This window comes from Ambystoma mexicanum, chromosome 2p (genome assembly GCF_040938575.1).
Source record: "Ambystoma mexicanum isolate Mex_15411 chromosome 2p, UKY_AmexF1_1, whole genome shotgun sequence".
NCBI lineage: Eukaryota > Metazoa > Chordata > Amphibia > Caudata > Ambystomatidae > Ambystoma > Ambystoma mexicanum.
This window is the reverse complement of record NC_090923.1, coordinates 647,505,546-647,527,538: the sequence shown is the minus strand read 5'-3', so window position 1 is coordinate 647,527,538 and position 21,993 is coordinate 647,505,546. Positions and strand designations below refer to the sequence as shown.

Sequence of the window (21,993 nt, the reverse complement as noted above, 5' to 3'; positions counted from 1 at the left end):
ATCCCAAAAATTTCAGAAATCGCATGCTATATTTGGTAGTGATGCCAAAACGTATGTTGTCCCAACGATGAGGGGGAAGTGCCAGATTTTTTGGGCAGTTTACATGCTCAAGTCTCAAAGCACTCAGCATTGTGGATAATATAGTATACGCATCCACATTGGAACAATTACTGTATAGTAGATGCCCAATAGATAGACAGTTGATGTAGGCTCAGGTTTCCAGATACATATAGTTCATGGGAAATCTAGTTACCCAGGTCGCCATATTGTGGTGAAACAATCAACAGGTGGAGGTTAACTCTAAACAATATTGAGCGTGACGGCTCACGTTCTGAAAGACCCATCTGCCATGAGTCAGCGCCAAATGTGGTGGGATGCTGGGTGCCATCGGAGGGATGGGAGGGCTCAGGTGTAAAATGTAAGCACAGTACTGGACAAACGTATGAGGCCTCATGCCCCTCCTACACGGTTCATACTGGAATGCGCACACCCAGCCATGAGTGAGAATTTCTTCCTTTTTAAGAAAAAATTGTATAAACAATTGAGAGGCGTCCGCATGGGTGCAAAATTTGCACCCAATGTCGCTAATTTGTACATGGCCAATTTTGAGAACCTATACATTTTGGGACTCAGCAATATGCTCAAACAGGAATTCAGAGACAATGTGGTGGTGTGGAAACGCTTTGATGATGATTTTTTTTATATAGAGAGGGTCAATTACCTCTTTACTAAAATTCTTTGAGTGGGTTAATGTGTGTGATCCTCACATAAAATTCACTATGGAGTGGGACCACAAACAAGTGCATTTTTTAGACCCGAGTAGCCAAAAAAATGACAAATGTTGGGAAACATTATACAGGAAGGCAACGGATAAGAACTCTATTCTGCATTTTTCAAGTTTTCATCCGACTGAATTAAAACTGAACCTACCCTATGGGCAGTGTCTCTGGATTCGAAGAAGCTGCACCAATAGGAAGGAGTTGATAGACCATTCATCTAAGTTGCTGGGCAGACTCTTTGACAGGGGATACCCCAAGAAATTGGTGAAACAAAATTACAAACCAGCCTTGAATACACATTGTGATACCAGTCTAGCCCTTAAAGTGAAACCCACAAACCATTGGTTGATTTGTGTATCTACATATTCACCGATCAGTAATGCCTTTAAGAAAAGTGTTAACAAAAATTGGCATTTATTAAAACAGGTTGGGTGTCCCCATTTCAATATATGGGCACATATCGCTGCTCAAGATGGTTGTGGTCGCAAGTTACTCTACCTAATTAGGAGTGTGCCTATATGGATGGACAAAGCTCTTTTTGAAAGACTACAGAAAATGACATCCAAATTTGTATGGGGAGGGGGACCGATCAGACAATCCAGGGCCAAACTAAGCGAGAAATTTGATACTGGCAGCCTGTCCACGCTGGACTACACACTATATTACTATACGGCACAGGCACAATATGCCAAATTCTGGTTTCATGACACAGAAGCATATGCCCACATACAAGTTGAGAAACAATTAGCGGCCCCTAATGACATAAGCTCCACAATATTTACCAAATCACGCACAAAGCCAGATGGATTGGACATGGTGGCCTGTACCGCTCGCGCTTGGGTTGCTCTATACCATAGGGTGGGTTGCGCAAATCCATATTGGGCTTCCACCCCACTGTGGCACCACATAGACCTGGCCCCTACCCTGGACACTGCGATGCAAATGATGTGGGACCAGGCTAAAGCCCTGACATTGGGTGACCTGTTCCCAAACAGGGCTATCTTAAACCTAGACGAAGCACACAGGGGATACGGTCAAAGCCTCATGGTTACTCTGCAATTTTATCATCTAAAGGCATCGCTTAAACACTACTGGCCATCATTCCCCGCAGAACTGCAGCCACATCCTTCTACACAAGAAATCATGGGGCACGATGGCTTCAAATGGAACATCTCACAACTATACAGCAAGGTCCAATCACAAACCCCCTCACAAAACACAATGAAATCCGAATGGGAAAGGGGCTTGTATACCGTGATCAATGAAATGCAATGGACCAGATACTGCCAGTATACTAAGTCTGTCACTCAACGCCAATCTCTGGTTCATCCAATATAAAATGCTAAACCATTTACACATCACCCCTGCTAAAATCGCCAAATACAACCGATCTACGCAGTCCCTTTGCCCCAAATGCAGCCTACCTGAGGCCAACTCATTCCACATGTATTGGGAATGTCCACTGACGAGAGAATTCTGGGGCGAGGTGGCATCCAGCATCAGCGACATACTAGATTTTCATATTCAAGCCACACTACTAAAATACCTCTTGGGAGACATTGGTAAGGCCCCCATCAGTAAACGCAGATTCATTTCGGTAGCAACCACAGTGGCCAAGCGAAATATTCTCAGGCATTGGAAAGCAAAAACAGCCCATACAATTCCAGCTTGGCTTTGTGACCTAATTGACACACATGAATGCAAAGAAACGTACACAAGAGGGATAATCCCCAGGAGCCGACCAAGGGACATATGTGGTCCCCTGAGACGATATCTGAACTCCTCAATACAGGAAACGATGATGCGATCTGAATAGATCTCCAAATTTAGCTGTATAGTCCTCAAAAAGCAGCCAAAAATGCGTTTTTAATTTGTCCTTTCCATGTATTGCTTTGTATTAAGTAACTGTTGTTGCTAATGTTACGTTCATGTCAGCTGAAAAATAAAGTTTAAAAAAAAAATCAGGCGGGGGAGTCTGGCAAAAAGCCCATATTTGCATTTAAACGCAACATGAATTTAAGGCAAAAATTGGTCCATACTTACACGGAAACTGAATCTAACCAAACAGTGAGGAATCTGTGCTGTCTACCCCCCATAAACGGACATTACCAATGTGGCCACTGTTCTGCTTGTCCCTTCACAGAGACAAAAAAAAACATTTGAATATGGCAACAACAAAAAATGGCAAATGAATGGACACACGAACTGTCTCTCAAAAAATGCCATCTGTCATTTCTTGCCCATGTGAAATGTTATATGTGGGAAATAACGATAAGACAAGTTTGTCAAAGAATCTCAGAACATCGGTCCTGTATAAGGAACAAAGTACAGGATAAACCACTGGTGGAACATTTTGGCAGGATGGGACATACTGATCAAGACATCAGATGGTTCATAATCCAAACTATAAGAACGCCAACGCGAGGGGGTGATGTCTCCACTATGCTAAACCGGGTGGAACAGAGGTGGATCCATTCCCTTGACATGATCAGACATGGTCTCAACATTTCCATTGAGTGGAATAAACCTGTCACCGGATAATTCATCCCAGGCTATACAGTGACAAGAGGAAACAGCCACAGACCATTAGATTGCTGGGACCGTGCCCACACAATAATCTACTGCAGGTACATTTTACACCTGAGCCCTCCCATCACTCCATTGGCACCCAGCATCTCTCCACATTTGGCACCGACTCATGGTAGATGGGTCTTTCAAAAACTGGGCTGCCACGCTCAATATTGTTTAGATTTAACCTCCACCTGTTGATTTTTTCACCACAATATGGGAACCTGAGTAACCCGATTTCCCATGAACTATAATATGTATCTGGAAACCTGAGCCTACATCAACTGTCTATCTATTGGGCATCTACTATAAGGTAATTTTTCCAAAATGGGTGTGTAGACTACATTACCCACAATGCTGAGTGCTTTGAGACTCGAGCATGTAAATTGCCTAAAAAAGCTGCCACGTTCCCCTCATCGTTGGGACAACATACTTTTTGGCATCACTACCAAATATAGCATGCTATTTCTGACTTCTAATATAGGCCTGTACTACTCAAGGTATTGGTGGTATGGCAGCCAATTAAACAATTTCACGCTTGGAGTCATATCAAAATAGTTATTTATTTTATATATGCACAAGGCAAAGCTAAATCTTCAGATAGGTGAGTACTATTTTAAAGCTAACAAACAGAATATCAAATCAATGCAATAATTCAGGTGAGTACACCACAGTGTTAAAACACTGGTATAAGGTTGATGAAAGCAATTCAGGTAAGTAAAACCACTGTTATAGTAACTCGATGTTCTGTTGTAGGAATACAATGAATGAACACCAGCAGTAGCAGGTAAGCACTTTATTAAGACTGGTGACTGTCTATCGTGCTTGTTGTTGGAATGAGGAGCCAACCTTTAAGAACTGCAGTGAAATACGCAGCGTTTGTGGAGGCGATGGTAGAGGCAAGCTGTCTTGGACTGTCTTTGACTGCAACGACCCAAAGCTGCTTTCAAGGTTGCACTACCTATATCCACACCTCACCACAGTACGAACTTGCTATTTTGCATTTCCCTTCTCAGTAGCGGAAATTGAACGACTTTCATTGCCTCCTTGTTTAAAAATAATGTCGGCGACTGCAGGGCTTTTTGCCCTTTCACCCAAGTTAATTTTCTCATTTGACACCGATGCTCACAGGCTCCCCCATGAGACTCTCTAACCTTTGGTATTCATAATTTGAATTTCATCGCAAGTAAAACCCAGTGGCGGGACTGTTAGCCCTTTGAGCCCTTTTTGGGTGATTGCAGAGCAAACTGCTACTGTTCACTGAGTCTGAATCATTGGATTGGGCGACTGCGGGGCTGTTGATTTCAGCCCGCTGAACTCTCCTCCATTTAGTGTTTCAACAGAGTTGCAGTTCTTCATCATCTTATATTATGTCTTCAAGAACTGGTATGAGAAGTCAAATCAACGCTTGAAAGCCATCCTATCATCTGGCCAATCCGAAAGACTTAACAATCATGAAGATTTTTCTTGCCTCTCCTGCAACAAGTATTGAACACATTGAGAAACGAAGTACTGAAAATATAGAGAAACCGAGTAGAGAAGCAGATATTGTTGCACCTCTAAGTTACAATCTTGGAGTAACAAAGACTAATGCGAAAGTTCTAATGGAAAACCAATTTATCGGAACAAAAAAAAGGGTACCAAAATAAAACTGGTCATCAGGAAACAAGGCCCCTTAATCCCAATGTCTCCCAAAGCAGGTCAATGTATAATGGACTGCTTTCCTAAACTTGCAGGGAATAGTACTGAAGTTAAATACTACCAGCCTATTGGAAAGTCTGCCATTATAGACTGTACGCAGATGAATGTGGTAACAGACCTAAGTATGATCGAGTATGCAGACCCGGTTCAACTCCCAAACACCTGCGAGACTACAGAAAGTGTCATCCAACAGACTTGTGATGCTTCAAGAATAAAATCAACAACTGAACTGATTATCTTTCACAAGTGAAACATAACGAGCATCCGATAGCCTCCCCGGACTATTCCACACAACCAAGTGAGAGTGCAATTCACAATATCCTGCGTGAGGCTGAGGATTTTTTTTAAGCTTTCTTCTCCCAGCCTCTTGGCCCTCAACCTGGCTTTAAGTTAGTTTGTTGAATTATGTGACAATATCTGGGAAGAAGTCAAGGTCCACACTACCCTTCTAAGTGCTATGAATATCAAGGTTGATGACCTGGAAGCTTGCGTTGGGAATTTAGCAGCACAAACCTCGTTTGTACCAGCTGAAAAGCTATGTCACGATAACATCAGATTCGAGAAGTAACAACCCAATAATGATTGAAGACTGTTATAGAGGTTCCTCCTACATCTAACACGGCCCCGTCTTCAGTCCCCACTTGCCCTGATCCTGAAATTCAAACCCTATCAGCTTCTCACATTGAACACACCATTTGAACAGTGGCTATGGTTCACACACAAGGCCCGGATATTGTAGACATTTCAAAGGGCTGAAGTAAAAAAAGTAAAAAACAGAAAATGGTAAAACGGCGAAACATCTCTTCTCGCAAGTGGCTATGCAATCTTTCTATTGTAGAATTCCTACAAAAATCACACAAGTTGGCTAAAAGTCTAAAAAGTCTGCTGACACCAGTTATCGAAGAAAGTAGTACGAAATTACAATTTGCTCTGCCAGCTGGGAACTCTATTTCATGTACTTCAACTTTGAGGCCTGTGCTGAACCCCTCCAACAAACTTTTGAGAGCTCCACTATTTGGTTTTTAAAATCTTGCTGATAGAGCGATTACTGTTCCCATTCTTTTTGGTAGATCAGCTCCGGCAACCCTTCCTCCTCCCCCAGCGACGAAGGTTGATGTTGGTCTGCAAACAACGTCAAAAACGGTGACCTTTACTGATGCTATCTTACACGAAGGAATGATCCTCCCCGTTGGTAGTCTCCCCTCGGTCACGAACCTAATAATGCCCCCCCCCCCAAAAAGTTTTTTACTGTTCCTCTGGCACGTTGACTAATGATTGCAAGTGTGAGAAGAGTTATGGCCACTACTCCTAGTATGCCTAAAAAATTGTGAGGCAGTGGTGCAAACAGATAGGGTGTGGTCATCGGAGTGTGCAGTCAGTGGTCCAAAGCTAAGCTCATTACCTCCCCATACACACAAATTTGATTAGCATTCCAAATCCTAATATTATGAAATCTACACCTCCTGACTTGGAATTACCCCTTGGTATCCATTACATCTATGATGTGTCTATGTATTTGTGATAAGGGTCCAATGTTTCCTGTCCCAAATGGATCCTCAAAATACGGGGGTGGGGAGGGTATACAGCCGAAATGGGTGAGGGATTACGAGAATGATGCTGGTATGGCCAGTCATTCTGGTAGGCCATCCTCAACCATTCTGGCTCTAATCCCCCTGTCAGGAGTTCATCAAGGAAATCAAAATTTGAATTTTGTTGTTTTTAAAAATAAATACATTATATGTTCTGAGAGGTGGGGGCCTTGATCGTCTGATACACCCACTCATCCAGACTTTGGTCCTCCCTTTTATGGCCATTCATATACAGGCTTTAGTGGAACACTGTACTGCAACACCCACTCAGCAACACATGTTTATTAATTTGTATGGCGCACCGAACTCTGAGGTACCTGGGCGCAACAGAATACAAAGGATACTTATAGCTTAGTTACATTATAGAGGTACAGGTAAGGTAGGGTACATTACATTACAAACATTATATAAGCAGGTAGTCGGGAAAAGTTCATATATACATAATTACAGAGTCAGAGTAAAATGCAATAGGGAGCTAAGTACAGAAGTACAAGCGGGAGTAAATTCCAAGACTAGTGCAAGTATGTTAGCCATAATGGTTGTTGGATCGGAGCCAGTTAAGGGTGTTCCGTCTGAAGCTATAGTAGGACTGATCTATTCTGAGATCAAGAGGGAGTGCATTCCAATGCTGGCCAGCTTTTACTGGAAAGCTGTTTCCACCCGTTATTTAAAATCTGAATCCTGGTATTTGTAGGCAGTGGGAGTTTGCCACTCTAGAGGGGCGGGTTGATGTTCTTCTGACTATTCTATCCTCGAAACTGTTTTGAGGAGGAGCCTCGTGTTGGATACATGTTCTCTGGTCGGTTGCTTCAAGGCCGTTCTAAGGGCGTTACTTTGCATTGTCTGGATTTTGTTGGTGATGTATTTATTAGCTCCCGGATATAGGGCGTTGAAGTAATCGAGTTTGGATGGTATTAGGGCATTAGCTAATATAATACAACTATCTTGAGTTAGGAATGGCCTGCAAGATCTAATAAGTTTACAGGTATAGGCGGTAGATGAAGCCAGAGCGTTTACCTGTTTTCTCAAGGTTAAGGTAAAGGTAGAGTCAAGATAAAAGCCTAGCGTCTTTACTTCTTTGGCTACTGTAATTGTGTTGCCATCGATGTTAAAGGCGGAGTCATTATTGTTTGTTATTTTAGATTGGCGGTGGAGCCAAGGATCAGGATCTGTTTTATCGTCATTCAGGCAGAGGCCATGAGTTGCCATCCATGCCTGAATGAGGATCTATATTTCATTTACCAAGGCCGTATCAGCGTCGAAGTTGCCCGAAAGGGGAATGCGGATCTGGGTGTCATCTGCGTAGTTTGGGTAGGTGACACCCAGTCTGTCCAATTTGTCAAATAGGTGCTTGGTAAATACATTATACATTATACATAGTTGGAGAGACACAAGAGCCTTGTGGCACGCCACATGTTGTCTGAATTGGGTCTGTGTTAGGGAGAATTCTCCTTCTCTGGCTAATTTCCCTCACCTAGTTTATTTTTTCCACTTGGTAAGAGTGTGAGCCTATTCCCACTCTTACAAGTGTGTTGTCATATTCTATTTCTACTGTTTGTGTGATCTTGGTCTCTGGAGCACACCACTCCATGAGCCCCACTTTTTGGGTGCGTTACACCGCACATTCAGTGCAGTAACACAGGGTTGTCTTTGAGACTTCCCCCTGACTCCATTTTTCTGGGGCTGACTATTGTCCCCCAGAAACATGTAAAGTTGCCATTAACTTTATGTAGTCATTTAAAACTACAGACCCAGTACACCCCATTTTACATGGAGTACTAGAAAGGGTTAATTACTATCCCTTTTAGTCTGTGCCTCTCTGAACTCTGTTTTGCTCTTTTAACATTTATACTTAGCTGGTGGCAGTGGTATCTACCCTAACTTTTCTACCACGATTATATTTAAACGTGGTATTGTTCCAGGCTATTATATTAGCCTTGAACATGAACCCGTTTGACCAAATGCTCTTTCTTTTGGCTCCGGTCGGGTTTATTCGTCATTTCTTTTTGGTAAAGTCCTTCTTGTGTTTTACTTTGCGCGGCAAACCAGGTTTACCTTCCTTGTTCAGTCTTTTGGCGGGCTTCTGCAAAGAAGCCCTCCTCTTTTGGCGCCTGGATGTCTAGGTGGGCTGAATGTGAGGGAGGGTTGTTGTCACCCCCTGCACAGGGTATCCTAGGAAACCCAAGTCGCACTTTGCCATGATTGGCTGAGGCGGTTGTCCGGACCGGACAACTCCCCTGCTGCGTGATTGACAGCCAGGCTCTGTGAATGGGGGATTTTCACGTAAAAGGAAGGACTCTTGGGCTGGAAGTCAGTCGCCACTGGAACTGCAAGGAACCGAATTGAAGAGAAGCGGAGAAGACGACGGCTGCTGCAACTACCAAGTCCCGGTGAAGCCCTGCTGCAGTCCTGAGATATCTACCCTTCAACGACCAGAGAAGATTCAGTCCGGAGTCTTCTTCCCTTGAGCCTGGTGGGGGTCAACCAGCTCATCTTCCACAGCCAGAGGATCCTCTTTGTGGTGGAAATTGCTGCACACTGCTGTAGTGGTCCGGATAGCCATCTGAAGAGCCTCTCCTGTTTTAAAGGAGCACACCTTTTTATTCACCGTCGCTGCTGCTGGCCTCATCCCTGGGTAGTGCAGCTCACTCCAGACATCCTCCTTGTCCCCACGACTGAAGAGCCAGGAACTGTGAATCTGCAGGAAACTACCAGGAACTGCTGCCGTGGCACCAGCTTCATCAGAGAATAAGGTACTGTGTCCGACTTCGAGGAACTAGGGTGAACCCCTTTTCTCCTCACCAAAGGTTTGTCCTTATCTTCCTTCCCTCTTATAACTTTTGCTTCCTCTTTTGACAATATCCAAGTACTCCTGGCATCATTGAATCGTGAGCTCTCTGACTGTGCGATCCTCGACAACAGGAACCCTGTTCCACCTAACACGGGTGCAGGCCTATTGACTTTTATCTTTGGGTTAGAAAGTGTTCTCGTATTTTGTCTGCCTTGACAAAAGTATTGCTGTTGATTTTTGCCCCACTCTCTTTGGCTAACTCAGGTGCTAAGTGTCTTTTTACCCGGTACCATTTCTTTCCTCGGATACGCGTATCTGTAGTAAGACCCAACGTTCATTACTGTCAAAGTGATTGCATGTGTATTCTCGGTAATGTCTTTTGTTTCACAACACCGGTCCGTCAAATCAGAAGGTATTTACCTTGAGTTGCCTTATCCAAAATGAATTGGTTGTGTGTAGTGTAGTTTTCGTGTGGTTTTAATTTAATAGAAGTGAAGTGTTTTGCAAACATATGGTCAAAAATAAATGTACTTTTACTTTTTAACCAAAAACCTTGAGTCAGTGTTTGCTTGAGTCACAGTAACTGTGGTCCTTTGTTTAATCTCTACTACTGCTCATTTGCTCTTGTGATCAGTCTGGCTGCTCCGCTACTGCTACCACTTTAACAGTGTAGTACAGGCTTGTACCAAAGGTGAACTTGTATTGCCACTTGTAGTCTTAATTGTGTGTAGTGGTCCCTAAAGGCACTGCACGGGATTCTGCGTAACAGTCTGCCGAGGTGGAGAAAACTTGCATAGTCCTGTTGTCTATGAATGACTGGACCTAGGCTATGGCTTTGCTCGAGAAGTGGGCAGCCGATGCTAAGTGTTTGCATAAGACTGCATGGTCCAACAAGTCAAAGCCTGCCGACAAATCAAGGAGGAGCAGCATGGCTGTGTTTCCTTTGTCGTTGAGCTAGTCAATTTGTGCATTGAGGTCAATTGAGGCTGTCTCCGTACCATGTTGTGTTCTGAATCCGGATTGACGGGAGCCCAAGAACTGGTTAGCCTCAAGATAATTCTGGATTTGAAGATAGGCTACTCTATTATCTTGAGGAGGAAGGAGAGGATAGCTCAGGGGCAACGTGTTCACCTTGGAAGCAAGACGACACAGAGCAACACGGGTTTGATCCCCGGGTCCATGCTTAGAAACCTCTGGGTATTAAGCGCGTTCTAAACAACCTATCATCAAGGGGGCTGTAGTAATGAGCCTATAGTTAGTGGGGATGAGGGGTCTAGTGTTTTTTTCTTGAGAATAGATGACACCCAAGACACGTTTGTTGCTTGGGACAGTATTAGATGAAAATGAAGCATTTATTAGTTTAGAGATAAAGGGGGCTAAATCTCTTGCAGTATCCTTAATTATTTGGGCAGAGCAATTATCGCCTTTGCAGTTAGAAGGCTTCATGGATGCGATAATTCTTTGTTTCCTGAATGGATACTTTGGTAAATTTAAACAGTGCTGGACCAGGTGTGTCATTAGCAGGACTTGTGGTTGGTGTCTCAGTAGAAGGCAGGGAGGCTGTTTTTTTTTTTGGCAATTTTAATTTGCAGTGTTATTTTGTTGGCTAATGCGTTCCGGATGCTGGTGCACCATTGTTTCTTTGTTTATGTTGTCAGGTGGAGGTATGGGTGATTCTAATTCCCAAAGGATCACAAACAATTCCTTCGTATTGGAACTGGCATTTGAGATTCTTTAGTTGAAGAGCTCTTTCTTCGTGCGGATCATTTCTTTTTTTTGTAGTTATTTGCTAGGAGTTTAAGTTGCAGTTTGTTTTCATCTGTCAGCGAGTGTCGCCATAGAGTTTCTAATTTTCTCTTTTGGGTTCTTAGTTCTTTAAGGTGAGGGGTAAACCAAGCGTTAAGGTGGGCCTGCTTACTCGTACGTAGTTTGAGGCGTAATGGTGTCAAGGGCCTTGGACATAGTATTGTAGAGAACCACTAAGAGATTGGGATCTTGAGTTACTTGAGAGGACATTAATAGCGGGAAGGAAGAGTGGTAGAAGTTTGTCGGGTGTAATCTTTTTTTATATGGTGGGGGGGAGGAGGTGCCATAATTTTATCTTTGGCTATTTGTCTAAGCTTAGGGAGAAGTTGGATAGAAAGATAGATATCCTTGGTACAATGCTCTTGGCCAATGAAAAAAAACTCTACAGTTCCAATGCTGATGTCGTCCCTAAATTTGTTTAAACGTACACAGAAGTTGAATTTCCAACCCAATGAGCATACACCACATGAGGAAAACATATTGGCGATTTCCAGTTTGTTGGGAGATAATTTCCCCATTTGTCTTAATCGTACTAATTTGGTGATATTCTCAGAAATTCCTTCTTTCAGTTCCCTTTCGTCTGCTGATATTCAAAGAATAGTCTTTCCAATTATTCAAAATATGATGCAATCTCTTCATTTCCAATCGAGATTGGTATTTGATCTGATTCTTTCTGAACGTGCATACTTTAATAGCATGGGCTTTTCAATCGCTCGCTTGTCCGAATGTGAGCAAACTTCTCTTATTCCACAGACATGACATAGCTTGTTTACACCTAAATCTAGAACTGCCCGGTATAACACTGATGTGGCACGTAACAAAAGCAGATCTAACTTTAGAGTACAAGGTCTAGAGAGGCACAACAATTTTAGATTTAATCCCAAATGGTGCTATGTGTAGTTCACTCGAGACCCTTAAAGTGCTGAAGCTACTTTCCTGGAACTCTCGAGGCAATATACATCTTTTGACAAACCTTGATGCAATTGCTCTCTTATGAAGCAATAATTGCCTAATGCGCTAGGAAACGTGGATGACCTCAGCTCCTTCTCTGGACGGTTTTGAAGTATTTCATCAGCCTGCAAAACCGAGTTGTGGAGGTAGACCTTCGGGTGGCCTTATCATTGCTGTTCGCAATGATCTGTGTATGTCCGGTTAACAGATTCTAAATGTTCCCTATGGTATGCTAGCTATAGAAGTGTCAGTACAGACCCACTATTTCTATGCTTAGCTAATTAATGTATACTGGCACAATGGTGTTGGGGCTCTAGATTAATTTTTACTGATTATCACTTGGAGATCCAGGAATGGCTATACACATGTTCTTATGGCAGGTGATCTGCTTAGGAGGCAACCAGTGTGTCTCCATGCTACCAGCCTTGGACTCGGAATCCAGAACAGGTTGGCATTTGAGTAACACCCTGAATTCTTTGCGTCTACCAACGATTAATGGGGAGATCGGAGCTGTCCTCAAAGCCTAATACACTTGGTCCCGAGGTTCCAGGCGTTCAACCTTGGATTCTATCTTTGCCAAGCAAAGACTGTTTGAGCTTTGCTCTGAATTCATGATTGTCGAAAATAAGTGGAACGATCACTGTACTTCAGTGCTAAATTTACGCTTCCACTACAAATTAAAGATCTATCGATTATCGGACCTACCAATCTGAAAGTATCCTCCAGTAAACATGCAGTTCGTTGGTCTTCAAGAAATTTTAAGATACTCTGTGGAATTTTATTTGATGTGTCGAACCACATTAGAATGGAAACTGTAAGTTTTCAATGTGGGTAATTTTGTGGTAAGGTTGAATAAGCACAAATCAAACAAGAAACATAGCCATGTCTGTGATGGAAGGTTAGCCCTCATGAAAGCAAAGACAAGACGCACACTAAGTGAAATAATGAGTTCCAATCTGCCTCTTCTTGTAAAGTTATCCATTTGCAAAGCACAAAAACAAAGGTTTAGACATTTCTGTAGGTACACTTGCTCAGCATTATTACGAGACACAGATATAATGCTTTGGTTATTAACATAAAAAGACCTGGGGTGTTTTGGCACATATTCAGTGGGCAGGATGAGCATGTTTTCACCTCTCGGCTGAATGCTGAATCTGATTGGGTGACGTTTTTTCCAGATCTGTACGCCCTGTGTAAAGTTGAGCCATTACCTAATGTCCCCTTGATAGATACTAAAATGTTTCCTGAAGTAATATCACAGTAGCAGTGAATACATTGCATGAATTTAGAACTTTGTCTAAATCTTTTAAAGCAGCTGGCCCCAATGGTCTTACCAATAGCACACTAAAGCAAGATCCCTCTAACTGGGCAAATGTACTAACTGTCCTCTTTAATAGTATTATTGACTCACAAACCTTTCCCAGACTGCCTATGTTGTCCGTTTTATTTTTTTTTAAAGGGGGGGTGATATCAAATCCAAAAAATGACAGACCAATATTGCTGTTTGATGTTGACAGTAAGATTTTTGCGTCTGTCCTTCAACATGTGGAAACATGGGCAACTTCAACTAACAAGCTTTCCAAATTTCAGTCTGGCTTTCGCAAGGCACATTCCACCAACCTTAATGGCCTTATTTTACACTCTTTTCAAGAACTAGTCTGGTCTTTTCCCAGCAGTTGTACTTATGTTAAATCTGTCGACTTGTCCTCCGCATTTGATTGCGTGGATCGATCTAGGCTATGGGGAAAATTAGCAAGCTGGGGAATTCCAGCGGGCTTTTAAAACTTATCATTGGACTACATGAGAATTCAAACATTCAGGTCGGGCTAAACAAAGAGGGAATGATGTCCAGCCGTATTCCAGCTCCCTCCGCCCTTAGAGAAAGCTGTATTCGAGCTGCCTGTTTATTTAATTTATACATCTCTGGCGAAAATTGTTTGGCTCCTGTCACCCTAGTCTCCCCCAAGGTGGGCAATATAAAGGTAGCATGGTTAGTTTACGCCGACAACTTTCTGTTTGACCTCGTTACTGTAACGTAAGAGAAACCCTCTGCCAGAAATGTACCCTCCTGCTCAACCAACTTGTAGTTTTAAACCTTAAATTTGGATCCTATTCAATTATTCCTCCATTAAAATTTTATGAAGGGAAATTAATCCCTGAATTTATTTACGGGGTTGAACTTTATTTCCATGTAGTTCCAAAATGGTTGGATTATGCAGCAGCAAAGATTTGGCGTAAGATACTAGGAGTACCTAACTCTGTCCCTCTTGCGGCAATGAGATATGAGTTTGGCCTTATTTCTTTGAGAGCTCGAGTGGAATGGATTGTTTTCTCTTTTTAGAAAATTGCTTGTACCACCTCTTACCTCATTATACGCTGACATGAACACATGTATGGATTTCAGTCACTGGGGACAGTCCATTAATTTTATTGGCCAGATCTGATTAGCTAGTGAAAAAAATCCTGCTAATGTTGACCTTGAAAATGGAAGACCTGATTGATAATCCATCAATGGTCAAAAAATATTTATATAAGGATTGGATTGACAGTGGAGAAATTCCATAGCTACCCGTCAATGAGTAATCTCTCCAACGAACATTAATTAAAAGGCTCTTTGTTAACGTACTTGATAAGATTCCCTATTGTGTACAGGAGAATCTTTCTTAGATTCTGTTGGAATATTTTACCAACCAATGAAATCTCTTTGAGGCAAGGTCTTATTTCGGCAGCTGAATCTGGTTGTCGGTTCTGTATGAACACAGACAAAAGAAACTACCCGACATCTGATTTTAAACTGTCCAACGTTGAATGAGAAGAGGAAGTGTCACCTGGGGGATTGGTTTTTAGCTGCTTATTTGTGCTTATTTGTGAGAGAAGTTTGTATGCGGATAATGTTCATGACACAATAGCAGTTGTAGCTTTTTTTTTTAAATCTATCGATTTGAAATCAATTGTCAACCCCTCTTAATTTTTCATCTGAGATATATATATATATATGATCCCAGAATATTTTATTGATATGTAGTAACCATATTTTAACAATTTAATAATTGTTTTCATACTTCTTTTTTGGCTTGCTTGTACTCAGTCCTATTTTGCACTTTTTTAAATTTTAATGTTTTAACTATAACATCCTGTTAAGTTGTTTTATTAATACGATTTCTAAGGTAAAGTAAAGTGTGAACTGTTTTAGTCAATGCTTTGTAAAGGTTTCAGAGGCCGAAAGGCTTCAGCAGTCAATCCCTATCTTGGTGTGAGTTCTTTAAGTCTGATTGGAGGGAGCGCAGGTAAGGCACAGCTGTGGAAAAGGCAAAGTTCCAGAGGATTCTTCAATTGCAAGTAAGTAGCAAGCTCTTGTTGACCAAAAAAAAAATCACGGAATTCGGAACAGGGTCCCTGAATGCGAACACACGTTAGACCCGAGGGAACATGTGTGGGAGAGCACCCTAACACTGTAATCAGCACTACAGCAACAAAGGATTGACAGAACGACTCAAGGTAAGTATTACCAAGCGCCCGACTGAACTTTAGGAGTGATGAAGATGATAAAGCTGATTAAGTTGGATGGCTTCACGCAGCAGCAGCTGTAGACCCTGTCACCTGTCCCTTGGTGACGAAAGGAGGGTCTATTCAAGGAATGCCACAGCACCAGTTGAGAGAGGGGACCTCCAGTAAAGGATTCTTCATGCTCCAATGCAGATATGTGGTTTTGACGCCTTTTCATAGACACCAATGTCTAATGGTTACTACCCAGTCAATCCGCCTCGCTTGTTCTGCACTCTGGTGAGGGGACTTTGAGGAGGGGGATCTCGTCTCTGGAGGTCCGGAAGGAGTCCACCAAAGTTTCTTGAGGATTAATTTGTGGCAAAACGAAACACTGCAAGATGGTTGCAGGTCCCGAGTTATTGGCGATTTGCAGTCCAGGAAGGTTGCAAGTGGTCATGGGATGACTCCAATTGAAGGGAGTCTTAGGACTGATTATACTAGTCCAAGTATACTACTCCAAGGGAGGAAGTCGTCCTCTTTGGAGTTTACCTGTCGATTTGAAAACTGGACCAAAACAGCAGCGGTTACTTCAGCAGGTTTCTCCGGTGGCTGGAAGTTGCTGCAGGTGTCTCTGGTCGTCGTCTTCGGATCTTCAGTTCCAATGGACGACTGTCTATGCATCAGGAATTCAGCCTTTTATCCAGGAACCCAGCCAATCAGCACTCATGCTACATTCAAACATGGGGGGGTGGCTTTCCTTTTAGGACCGCCATTATCCCAGTTGGTACTGGTTCCAGGCAGGCATGCCAGAAGACAAATACCACCTGAGTTTCGGGATCATCCTCTGCTTCCTGTCCTCACATACACTCTGGAGCCTCGGTGGGCTTCACACTGGATTCCTGCCAAAGACAAAAGTCAAACCAGGACCTCTCCCACCCAGCATGGCAGAAGGAGGAGCAAGAAAGGGCAAGTAACCAAGAAATGGTGACCCTTCTGTGCATTACTGCAGCTGAAAGTACAGCCTGCAGGTAGAAATTACACACAAAATGGTGGAACATGTCCACTGCTTCCATTCATTCAGGTATGCTTGTCACTGTAACAGAACAGTTACAGGAGCAGTCAGAACGGGTATACAGTGTAACCCCCGAGTACTCCAAATAAGGTGGTGTGTGCTGAAGGTAAGAAGGTTAAAACATAACCCGATATTCTTGGGAACATGTGTTCACACAAGGAAAATAAAATAAAAAGGGAAGCCCAATGGGCTCCCCAGCAACACTGCCCAGAAAGTGCTGTGTACTGCAAAAGTAAATAATAGATGCCTAGAAAGTTGGAGGAAAGCATGACTCCAAAAACAAAGTATGTAGAGACACAAAAATTACTCACATAGCCAGAGTAAAAGAATGAGGTGAGTGGGGGAAAAGGTTCCCACTCGCCCAGGAACATAAACACAAATATTGTCAAGTCAAGCAAAAAGTGCCGGGGGTCTCGCAGCTGGAGGACATTTGGCATAAAAGTGAAAAATTGACCTAACATTGCTTCTAAAAGCCCAATCTCCTCCAAGAATAAAATATAATTATCAAAATTCTCTATCATCCTACTGCTTAAAAAGCTATTTAAACCTTGTTTGTTCCAGCAGAGATGAGCAAAATTCCTCCGCAACCTGGGCACACTCCATATTTGGAGGACAAGTTTGCAGATAGCCATGACCAATCCTCTTCTGATTCAGTATTATTACTGGGTGCAAAAACCTGCATCCATCCTTCTGAATCAGTTTTGCAACTTACATTTACAGAAATCTGCCTAAAATGTCTGTTACATTTGTTCACGTTTCTGTATTAATTAAACCAGAACCTATGGCCTCTCTAGGATAAGTCATAAACATTTCTTCATAGGCTGTATTCACTACCCTCCTCACCAGCAATGAGAGAAAGTGCACTGTGCTTTTATTAAAAAAAAAAAAAAACCCTGCCGCCTGAAAGTCTATTATTTTGAACTCTGGCGAGGAGAGCTCTGACAAGTAGGGAATACCTTTAAAAATTGCTAGTAATCTAGATCTGTTTAATGAAATATCACTTTTTTTGCGAAAGATTGATTCAAATATCAAAATGAGTACCACCTGGTCCAATACATTCTCTTTTCACAAGAGCCAAATGATCCAAACTGGGGTCTACTTCCCTTCTTCTCAGCTGCAGCTCCTAAAACACACTCCAATTTACAGCCCTTGAGAGACTAACCATTTCTTGTCCAACGGGAATAGATTCCCTCAAACCCAAGTTGTTAACACCAGACAATACTTCTGAACCTGAGGGTCCAAGATAACTACGTACTCTTCTTGGCCTGTTTCCGTATCACTGTGAAAGAAAACCCTTATCTTTAGTTTTCTTCAATTTTTTATTTTTCTTCGAATCCCCCTTCTTACTCCTACGTCCCGACCCTTTCTTCCATACTACATGGGCGTCCCTCGCTAGGGACAGGAGACAGAATCTTTTTCACCAGAAGAAATCTTCTTCCCCTTTAAATTTAGAGGCGTGCAAGGGCGCGGCCCTGGGAGCATGCGCTCGCCTGTCTCCTCAGACCACTTTTCCGCGTCGATGGGATCGGACCGCTTTCACCAGCGCCCCCGGGTTTGGCTCTGGCCTTTTAATTCCACCCACTCTTCCCTGGATACTGTCTTGTCTTCTGTCTTTTGGTATTTAATTAGGTACTCGGTCCTCTGGTGCCACGGTCCTCCCCGGCGCATGTCGAAGTCATCGGGATTCAGCAGATGTCCAGCCTGCTAGGAGCTCTTCCCTACATCTGACCCCCACGCTCTTTATCGCTGCTGCCTTGGCCCTGGTCATGGCTGGGAGGGTTGTACCGCGCTGTTACGCTCACATGGTCTCTGCGGAGGCGTTGGGGTGCGGTTCCAGCCCTCCCGGGGGTGAGGTCGCTCGGGTCTGACTTCGCCCTTTGCGCTTATGTGGTGACTGGTGGTAATCGGTGATGCTGCTCGGGACTACTCCTGTTGATTAGTTTTGGCGAGCACTTCGTCCTGCTGCTTCTGTCTGGGGCGCTTGTATGATCTGGACCGAGTTCCTTCACTGGTCCCTTGCACGTGGTAGTCCAGTCCTGCTGCAACTAAGCCACTATACTTCTGGTAAGTGTTCCTGTTTGCCTTTCCTCGTCTGTTTTTGTTGTATTGTAAAGTTCGTTGTCTTGTATTGCTGTCCGTTCCACTTTTGATGTTTGGTCTTTTGCTTTCTTCCCTTGCAGGTGATGTTGCCGACCCGGCAGAAGCTGCAGAGCTCGAGGTGGCAGCCGGAGGGAATGAGGAACGAAGCTGCAGCGGTACAGTAGCTGGTAAATTGTTAACTAGGGGGTGCATGGGGTTCAAATGCGGCACGGTCCTAGGACAGATGTTCTAACCTTGTCTTTCTTCGTGGCTGCGGAGTGTGGTGCTGCGGCTTCGGGATCAAGATCACTGGATGTCAGGAGATGAGTCTGCAGATGAAGCTATGAAGCACCGGTTTCCTGGAGGTGAGTATCCAGGAGAACACCTGGTTTCAAAGGTAAGTAAACTGGTCCAAGCAGCAGTGAGCGTCACGTTGCATGCGAGTGCACAGTAAGGCGAAGCACCAGCCTTACGGATGGAGCAGCTTATAGCTGAGCTTCTGAAGCCACGCCCACCAGGTTCAGCCTGCCTGCCACATCCGATGAGTCGGCACATGAAGACCAGGCCTAGGCATCCACACCCCATGAGTCAGCACATGCGGATGTTCTCTTGAAAAAAGGCTTTCAGCTCCTGGAAAGTTCTTGTAAAATAAAAGCACTCCTGCACTGAAATAAAGTGTTTCTGCTCACATCTGTATATGAGCCTGGCGCCAAAGGCGCCAGGACTGAGTCCAGCCAGGGCCCCTGTGTTTATGGGTCCCAAAGGGACATAAGGGAGTCAAGTGACCCATTGCCCCCATCACTAGATGGTGTGGTTTTTGTGTTCTGGGGCCTGTGGCCATGACACGCGCTTACACTGCACGCTCTGAAGAACAGGTTAGCTCGGTGGAGAGAGCTCTTTGAACGATTGCCTCCAGAGGACTTGAAGAACTTCGTCAAGCCAAGGCCCAAGGTAGTGCCACTTTTTTCATCCGCACCCTGCCAGGGCGACTCCTTCCCCAGGAAACGTCCGAGCGGGAGGGACCGTTCAGGTTTAACACCAGCACAGGTACGGAGGCCATCTCAGCTACCCTCCGCCAGGCCGAGGGGTTGCTAGATCCTGCCAGTGACGCCACTGAGGGACCGCAAGGTTCTTTTACCAGGTGTCCACCTGAGGGGCTATGCCCTACTACCGGACAAATGTCTCAGGGGGTGCCTGTACGCAGCACTACTAGCGATACAGGCGAGGACACAATGCCTACCAGGCCCCGTCCTGAGGAGCAATGTAGGCCTCAAGCTCCACCGCCAAGAGTCCAGGAGGAGGCTGGGCCCAGCTCGCAAAGCAACACGACACAGGCAAGTGGCATGCAGCCCGATAAAATGGCTGCCGCGCCAGACAAAATGGCTGCTCATCCAACGCCACCCCCTTTGGGGAGCAGGTAGGAGAACGAGTTTGCAGGTAGGACTGGTCTTCGCCAGGTATGTGGCCTATAGCATATCCTTCCGCGTTGCAGGGCAAATACACTCCGCATACAGCAAGGCAGAGTACGCCCAGACCTCAGCAACCTCAGGGCGCTGCTCCAACTCCCGCGCCACACAGCGCCCCACCGGCCTGTGAGGATAGGTTTTTTGAAAAGTTCCTCAGTCCTATGAGGTCCCCTCAGATGGGTTCCATCCTTTGGGATGTAATCAGGGACATGCTGCCTCCAGTCCTGCCGCTAGCGCCCACAGTCATTCCTCCTATGGCTCCAGCACCTAAGGCCCCCGCACAGCCCCAGCTGCCCACGGCAGGCCCCACGGTTCCGACACCCCTGCCTCCCGCAGCCCAGGTAGTTCCACACCAGCCTCCACAGCAGCCATCGCCTCCGGTCAACACACCTCAGCCTTAGGCGCCCAGTACTCCTCCACCTGCTGCGGACCAGCACAACCCCCTGGTGGACACCGATGAGGACGACCCCGACACAGTATCTTCGGCCAAGGCATTCCATGAACGGCTCGCAGGTCTGGCCGAATACTTGGGGCTTCCACAACCTGAGGTTGAAGAACCAGAGGTGGGGGTCCTGGCCCTGGTCCTCACTCTACGCCCCGCGGCTAGAATGGTGATTCTGATGTGGAAGGATGTTGTCGCCTTGGCCAAAATGGGAAGGCTTAAACCCCATTGGGTGCCTTGACGCCAATTACAGGCAATTTGAGGGGGATCCACTCTTGCTGTTGGCACACCCTCAACTGTACTCCTCAGTGATTACCGCAGATTATCTCTACTCCAAGCCACAGTCTTCCTCAGCTACCTCATCCTTAGCGCTCCTAGGCAAAGAGGAGATTTTGGAGGCATATGGAAAGGTCTATTCCAACGCCTCGCTGCACCTTCGTGAGTCTAATGCGGACGCTATGCTCGCAGCCATGAATCAAAGGCTTTGGCGGGAAGTAGCCAACTTCCTTCCAGAACTTTCGGTGCAGACTCAGGGGCACTTCAAGGCAGGGCTGGCAGAAGTAAAAATGGTGGCTCAGGACATCATGTAGTCCACCGTGGCACATAGGCACCTCAGGCTGTGCCATCTGCATCGCTCTAGACATGAGAAGATCTGCCTGGCTACGGGCTACCAAGTTCAACCCGGACGTCCAGCAGTGCATATTGGACCTTCCATTCGAGGTTGGCAACCTTTTTCATTTCACCACTAATGAGGAACTGGATAAGAAGAAAAACAGTTCCCACACTACAAAATCCTTACCTATCCTCACAAAGACCATGCCCAAGACGTACAGCCAGACACACCAGCGCGCTGACAAGGGTGCCGGGCCTTCGGCGGGTTCCGGGGCTTCCCGGAAAGAAGGTCAAGACAGCCGGACCGATCTTAAAGTCAGCACTGCTGTAAACAAAACAAAGTGGGAATAAGGCTTTCTTTCAGTCCCCCTTGTCAGCCCCAGCCTCTGAGGGAATAAAAGGCACGATACTCCCCTCCGGGTCCATGTGTCTATGGTGAGGGGCAGGCTTGCCATTCATGCACAATATTGGAGCATGAGGTTTGAGGACCCCTGTATCCTCCTCAGTAGTGCCCACAGGCTACCGCCTACTGGTTCCTTCCTCTCCCTCCCTCCCCTCTTCTCCTCCTCCTCCTCCACTCCCACGGATTGGGACAACAACTCTGTTGGTGGAAATTCGATGGCTCTTAGAGAGTCAGGCAGTGGAGGAAGT

The 21,993-nt window shown here is 44.8% G+C and overlaps 1 protein-coding gene across 2 annotated transcripts in view; it reads left to right on the top strand.

The window, feature by feature from the left end:
* USP4 (ubiquitin specific peptidase 4) overlaps positions 1 to 21,993 on the top strand; it is a 2,223,295-nt gene that overhangs the window by 1,615,654 nt on the left and 585,648 nt on the right. The gene's annotated exons all lie outside the window — the stretch shown is intronic.